Consider the following 8052-nt stretch of genomic DNA (forward strand, 5'->3'; position numbering starts at 1 on the left):
CTGCGTTCAGCGTTTTAGTGGCTGTGTAATATTCCCATCTTTTTGCTGTGCCATCATTCTACTTAACAGATTGATGTAGTGAAGACAGTAGGGCTGGACCAGGCATGGCTTTGTTTACTCACATGTGCCTGAGTCCAATCTCTGCCTCACTATCCATATCCCCTTCTAGGAGCATGTGCTTCTATCCACAGCTCTGGCTGCCGTGTTTACATGCACAGCCACCCTGCTCTCCCACCCTCCCTGGATGGTCATGGTCTTTTGGACCAGAGGTGGGCATCTGACCCAGGTCACCATCAACCAGGTTGGCAAATCAGATCCTCTCTCAGCCAGAGACTGGATGATTTGATAGCTGAGGCATTAATAGTGCAGCAGCCACAGTGAATTGCAAGAATGTGTGTTAGTGAAGTTTCTACACTTGCCCTGAGTGTTCGACCTCCTGAGTTTTGATATTCAAGTTCTCCTTGAATTCTGAGAGCTCTGGATTCCTATGAGAAACTTTTCTCTAGGGCTACTTTGAAGAGGTTTCTGCAGGTCTGATCCTCTCACTCTAACTTTTCCTGATCTCTTTTTATCCATCTATGTGAGGGAGTGAGACGAAGCACATGTGTAAAGTCCCCAGCACCGGGCCTGTATCTGTGCACTATTTTTTTCTATATTTGAGTTTTTTTAGTTATCCACAATTAAGAATAATGTTTAAATGAGCAGTTTTCCTTCCTTAAGATTAGTCCTTTGGTGTCGATTTCTTTTTCTTTCTTTCTTTCTTTTTTTTTTTTTGAGACAGAACCTCACTCTTGCCCAGGCTGGAGTGCAATGGTGCAATCTTGTCTCACTGCAACCTCCACCTCCTGGGCTTAATCAGTCCTCCCACCTCAACCTCCCTCCCAAGTAGCTGGGACTACAGGTGTGATCCTACTTGTCTCAGGTCCTACTTTTTCCTGTGTCCCTGATTATTGTTTAGTCCCAGCTACTCAGGAGGTTGAGGCGGAAGGATCTCTTGAACCTGAGAAATAGAGGCTGCAGTGAGCTGTGATTGTGTCACTGTACTCCAGCCTGGGGGACAGAGTAAGACGCTGGCTGGAGAAAAAAAAAAATTGTTTTAAGACTTTATTTCTCCTATTGGAATAAGGGAAGAGGTTGAACTCAACTCTGAATACAGTGAAGACAATTGGGGATTTATAGCAGAAGAGCAGAGTGAGGGGGTCAGTGGGTGGAGAATTACTAAGAGGAACTTGATTAGATACCAGGGGCAGGGGGATTCTTATTAACTGGCTTAGGATTGTTGCTAACCTTGGGCTCAGCAGTCCAAGGTCAAGGCCTAGCTGAGGTGGCTCAGAGGAGCCCAACTAAAGTTTCTAAGGAGGGGTCTTTGTCATTTCTAGGACTTTGCATGTGAATGCTCTTTACTGAAAATAGAAATTAACCCTTGACTGTGCAATCTGATGGCCAACGTTTTCCTATGCTAGGCTGTCAGGTACCTTGTTGACCAGGTAGGGTGAGGCCAGGGCTTGGAGCTGAAAGCCATTTACCGCAGGCAGAGATCAAGCTCTTCACATAGACTTGCATTAGGAATCCTTTGGGGTAGAAGTTAACAAATATTCTGTTCTTGACCAGGCTCCAGTGAGGCTCCTTGAAGCCCTTGAAGCATTGACTTTCAGTGTCCGTTCTTGTGGTGCTTGAGTTGCCCATTTTAGCAAGAATCCTGTTAATCAATTTACTGAGAACTTCTTACCCTTCATATCTAATCACTCTTAATATCTGATCAAATTCTCCATCCTCCACCCTGCCCCCAGGTGATATCTGATCACCCAGGCCTACCTTCAGCATAATCCTTGTTAGGTCTGTTTAACCAGAATCCATGCTACCGCTGACATTTCCTCTTAGTCATTTTCCATCTACTGCTCCCCATCCTGCCCCTTGGCTGGGGTAAAAACCTGTTTGTGCATGCTGTATTCAGAATTGAGCCCACTTCTGTACTGAGGTCTCTTTCTCCTTATTGCAATACGTCCTGATTTAAATCTGTTCTTACTGCCGTAAGTACTGTCAGACACTAATTTTCTTTGACTAGGTCTGAGAGGGAAAGTTCCAAAGAATAGGAGTGGCTGAGTTAGCTACGGAGTTCATTTGGGGCCGGGAAGCAGAGAGGAAGACAACGATAATTATGAAGAACACGTTTTTGATGTCAGAAAGCACAACACTTCCCATTATGCACTGCATGTGAGCCTCACACCTGCCCTGCAGTGGAGGAGTAGATAGTTTACAGGTGAGTGAGCCCAGAGGGAAGGGGACTTGCCAGTGATCACAAGGCCAGTGAGTGCCTTTACTACTCCGTAAGACCCCTATTAAGCGAAGTAGAATTGTTCATTCTCTCCACCATACAACCAAAGCACAGCTTGGGAAAGTGATTTGGCTAGAACCTTTTTCCAAAGCTGTCTGTAGTGGTTGGTTATCTAAAGGAAAGTCAATTTAAAAATTAAAGGATGTACCCGCTAGGGGGCAGCAGAGACCAGCTGTGCCTCACGGCTTCCCCACCATGTGGCTCTAATTTGCCGCTGATCCTTTGGTGAGAATTCTTCAGCTATTATTTTAATTAACACTGCTCAGTCTTTGCTTGCAAAATATCTGTGAGAATCTGCATACACCTCTCTGAATTTCTCTTGGAAATCTAAGGGATTGTCTTATCCATGTGTACTGTTCTAATAATGTTAATTTACTTCATCCTCATAGCAAGCAGCCTTATGCAGTAGATACTGTCATCCCCATTTTGCACACAAGGAAACTGAGGCACATAGACATACAGTATTTTCCCCAAGGTCACGCTGCAAGGCAGTGACAAAGCCAGGATTTTTTTTTTTTTTTTAAAGACAGAGCCTTGCTCTGTCACCCAGACTGGAGTGCAGTGGCACCATCTTGGCTCACTGCAACTTCCGCCTCCCGGATTCAAGTGATTCTCCTGCCTCAGCCTCCTGAGTAGCTGGGATTACAGGCACCCGCCACCGCACCTGGCTAGTTTTTGTGTTTTTAGTGGAGACGGGGTTTCACCATGTTGGCCAGGCTGGTCTCGAGCTCCTGACCTCAACTGATCCGCCCGCCTTGACCTCCCAAAGCGCTAGGATTACAGGCATGAGCCACCATGCCCAGCCTCAAACTCAGGATTTAAACTCAGGCAGACTCCAAAACTGACACCAGTCACTGTAATCTGCTTGGGAGAGGGGCTGCTGCCATTCTCTGGACCTCTTCTCAGACTCACGTGCCAAGTGTTGGTACAAGCACTCCCCATGTAAGTGCTGAACACCAATAAGTTTCGGGAAGTGTGCAGGCAGTGGAGATAAAGATAGCAAGGCAGGCAAGGTCCCTGCCTTCTTGGTATTTACAGGTTGAAAAAAGATACACAACGTCTTTTAGCATGGAGTGTGCCTACTGTGTGCAGGCTCTGGACATCCTTACCTAACTGACATGCTACCCACTGTGTGCAGGTCTTTACATACTTTATTTCATTTACTCTCATTTTGTTTTCAGTTAGGGTCTCACTCTGTTGCTCACGCTGGAGTGCACTGGCACAATCTCAGCTCCTCGACCTCCAGGCTCAAGTGATCCTCCCACCTCAATCTCCTGGGTAGCTGGGACCACAGGTGTGCACCATCACACCCAGCTAATTTTTTAATATTTTTTGTAGAGACAGGGTCTCCCTATGTTGCCCTGGCTGGTCTTGAACTCCTGGGTTCAAGCAGTCCTCCCACCTTGACCTCCCAAAGTGTTGGGATTACAGGTGTGAAACCACTATGCCCGACCTCATTTACCCTTCACAACCCCACAAGGTTGGTATTAATTAACATTTAATATGTGGCCCTTTGAAGCACAGTTCTGGAGTTGGACTTCCCAGCTCTGCATTTTATTAGCTGTATCATCTTGGACAAGTTATTTAAGGACTTCACTCATCTAAGCCTGTAGGTGCTAATAAAAGTTCCCATTTCAGAGAAGTATTATAAGGATTAAATGAGCAAGTCCCTGTGAAGCACATAACACAGCTTTCTTTTTTATTTATTTTATTTTTAAAGTAAAGAGGTGGGGTCTCACTATGTTACCTTGGCTGGTCTTAAACTCCTGAGCTCAAGCGATCCTCCCACCTTGGCCTTCCAAAGGAGTACAGGTGTGAGCCACTGTGCCCGGCCAACACAGCTTTCAGTACATGTTAGCTATTATCATTTGTGTGTGTGTTTTGTGCTTCAGGTAACTAGACAGAAGCTTGTAGGGGTTAAGCCCCTTGCCCAGAGTCACAGCTAGGAAAAGGTAGAACAACATCCCACCTAGGCTGTTTTCTTCTGGAGGCACTGCAGTTTTCACTGTGGCTTTTGACACTTTAAAGGAGGGGCTGGGATGGAATTCTACATGGGCCACAGAGATTGCTCCAGAAGGAGAATGGCCACCTTGCCCAGTGTAGGGTATGCCAGAGCAGAGAGGGTCAGCTTCCTTCCAGGCAGAAACATCTGCCGTTCCCACCACCTTGGTGCTCTGCTCTCAGATACCTGCATGGCTGAGGACCTGCTGTCACGTGAGATGGCTTGCCCTGAAAGGAGCAGAGCTGCCAGAGTCCAGGGGGTCTGCAGGAGACTGCAGTTTGACCATGCTGCTTGCTGGTACAAGGAAATTTTTGGTAGGCAGATTTCAGGAGGTCCCACCCAAGTGTCACAAGCCAGAAACTTGAGATGTTGGACCCCTTTCCACTTGTTCCAGCATCTGGGAAAACCTGAGCCTGCAGTTGGGGCCACTTGGCCAACTCTCCACAGATCTTGTTGAATCAGCTTAAACCTGGGCTTGTCAAATTCTGGATCTGAGCAGCCCAACTTGCAATTTTAAATCTTTGACCACTGTTCCCTGGCAGACCTAGGGCAATTTTTGTTTTCTCCAGAGAAGTCTGCTGAAGTTTCTGAGGTGCAGTTTCCAAGCTGATGAATTGGAAGCCTGCACTTGGCAGCTCTCAGCCAAGGAGGGCTGCAGTCGGTGGAATGTAAGGAATGCCCAGGGACATCTGGTCTGCCTTGCATCTGTTCTTCAGGCCAGCCTGCATTCTTCCTGCGGGAGAGAGCTTCAGCCATAGGCCTAGAAACACTGGGGCCCCTTTGATCCATGCCTCCTACCTCAGCCCCAAGTTGGATGACATTGAGTACCATAGTTGCTTTTCCTGGGCCTCACCTCTTCTATAAACAGGGTGACAAGTCCTGCCAGGCCTGGAATTTACATGCCAGGGTCTGGAAGAAACAAGACAATAGGGATCCTTATTCTAATGCAAGGGAGGTCCCTGACTCCCTTAGGATAGAACCTTCCTTACAAATTCTCTGAGGTCCTTGCTCTAAATTAAAACTCCCTGAGGGCTCCTACTTCTTTTCTTTTCTTTTTTCTTTTTTTGAGATGGAGTTTTGCTCTTGTTGACCAGGCTGGAGTGCAGTGGTGCAATCTCGGCTCACCGCAACTTCCACCTCCTGGGTTCAAGTGATTCTCTTGCCTCAGCCTCCCAAGTAGCTGGGATTACAGGCATGCACCACCATGCCCAGCTAATTTTGTATTTTTAGTAGAGATGGGGGTTTCACCATGTTGGTCAGGCTGGTCTCAAACTCCTGACCTCAGGTGATCCACCCACCTCAGCCTCCCAAAGTGCTAGGATTACAGGAGTGAGCCACTGCGCCCGGCCAAGGGCTTCTACTTCTAGTTTTAAAATCAACGTATGCCTTGAGCGCATCACCTCGATGGGCCCCAGTTGGAATGGGCCAGCATTTCCCAGAGGAATTTAACCAGCGGAAGTGCCCAATAAGGAGGAGTTTGCCACTTCAAGCCAGTTCTTTGGGCCTTTGAGATGCAGAATCAGGAGGAAGAGAAGAGGTGCAAAGGCTGTGGAGCACAGCGGCAGCAGGGTATGGAAGAAGAGGGCCTGAATCAAATACACACACCCACAGTGTAGTGGCAACTATGCAAGGTGCTCGTAGCTTGCAACAGAGGGATTTTCCAAGGGAGGCCAGAGAAAAGCTTCCTGGAGCAGGTGGCCACTAAGCTGAGATTTGAGCAGGCATGAGTGGACACAGAGGCAGCCTGGAAGCTGGGGCAGTGGCACAGCAGGAGGGGTGGGAACTTGGTTTGTGTGTGTGTGTGAACACACCTCTAATATGGGGGGCACTGGGCTGGTTGAGCTCTCAGGTCTCTCTGTCTGTAATACTCTGTGACTTTCAGAAACCAAAGGGCCTCTGCCACTGACTCTGCAAATGAGTAGTTTGTTATTACAAACCCTTTGTAAATATTATTTTGATGAGGTACAATAGTTCATCAAATGAGGCCATAATTTATTTGGTCATTTCTGTGTAGATGAACATTTAGGTTATTTGAACCTGTCAAGTCATAAATAATGCTACAATGAGCATCTTTATACCCATGCTCTATTTCCTTAGGCTAAATCCCCAGATATGTATGTAATTAGTAGGTCCAAAAAAAAAAATGATGATGATTTTTTTAAAGTTCTCGATTGGTAATGCTAAGTATTTTCTAAAATGGTTAGTTCTAATTTTCAAAAACTTTATCATGGAAATATCTTAAATGTACACACAAAAAATAGAGTGGGTCACCATTCCTTGTCACCCAGTTCTAATAATTATCAACATTTTAATAATCATTTTTAATCTTTATTTTGGGGAGGAGGGTATACCTCAATTTAGCCAATTTGTTTTTTCTTTTCTTTTTTTCTTTATTATTATACTTTAAGTTCTAGGGTACATGTGCACAACGTGCAGGTTTGTTACATAGGTATACACGTTCCATGTTGGTTTGCTGCACCCATCAACTCGTCACTTACATTAGGTATTTCTCCTAATGCTATCCTTCCCCCAGTCCCCTACCCCACAATAGGCCCCGGTGTGTGATGTTCTCCTCCCTGTGTCCATGTGTTGTCATTATTCAGCTCCCATTTATGAGTGAGAACATGCAGTGTTCGGTTTTCTGTCCTGGTGATATTTTGCTGAGAATGATGGTTTCCAGCTTCATCCATGTCCCTGCAAAGAACATGAACTCATCCTTTTTTATGGCTGCATAGTATTCCATGGTGTATATGTGCCACATTTTCTTTATCCAGCCTATTATTGATGGACATTTGGGTTGGTTCCAAGTCTTTGCTATTGTGAATAGTACCACAATAAACATACGTGTGCATGTGTCTTTATAGCAACATGACTTATAATCCTTTGGGTATATACCCAGTAATGGGATTGCTGGGTCAAGTGGTATTTCTAGTTCTAGATCCTTGAGGAATCGCCACACTGTCTTCTACAATAGTTGAACTAATTTACACTCCCACCAACAGTGTAAAAGCATTCCTGTTTCTCCACATCCTCTCCAGCATCTGTTGTTTCCTGACTTTTTAATCGCCATTCTAACTGGCATGAGATGGTATCTCATTGTGGTTTTGATTTGCATTTCTCTGATGACCGGTGATCATGAGCATTTTTTCATGTCTGTTGGCTGCATAAATGTCTTCTTTTGAGAAGTGTCTGTTCATATCCTCTGCCCACTTTTTGATGGGGTTGTTTGTTTTTTTCTTGTAAATTTGTTTAAGTTCTTTGTAGATTCTGGATATTAGCCCTTTGTCAGATAGATAGATTGCAAAAATTTTCCCCCATTCTGTAGGTTGCCTGTTCACTGCGATGATAGTTTCTTTTGCTGTGCAGAAGCTCTTTAGTTTAATTAGATCCCATTTGTCAATTTTGGCTTCAGTTGCCATTGCTTTTGGTGTTTTAGTCATGAAGTCTTTGCTCATGCCTATGTCCTGAATGGTATTGCCTAGGTTTTCTTCTAGGGTTTTTATGGTCTTAGGTGTTGCATTTAAATTTTTAATCCATCTTGAGTTAATTTTTGTATAAGGTGTAAGGAAGGGGTCGAGTTTCAGCTTTCTACATATGGCTAGCCAGTTTTCCCAGCACCATTTATTAAATAGGGAATCCTTTCCCCATTGCTTGTTTTCATCAGGTTTGTCAAAGATCAGATGGTTGTAGATGTGTGGTGTTATTTCTGAGGCCT

Source organism: Hylobates moloch, unplaced genomic scaffold (genome assembly GCF_009828535.3).
Source record: "Hylobates moloch isolate HMO894 unplaced genomic scaffold, HMol_V3 SCAFFOLD_14, whole genome shotgun sequence".
NCBI classification, from domain to species: Eukaryota; Metazoa; Chordata; class Mammalia; order Primates; family Hylobatidae; genus Hylobates; species Hylobates moloch.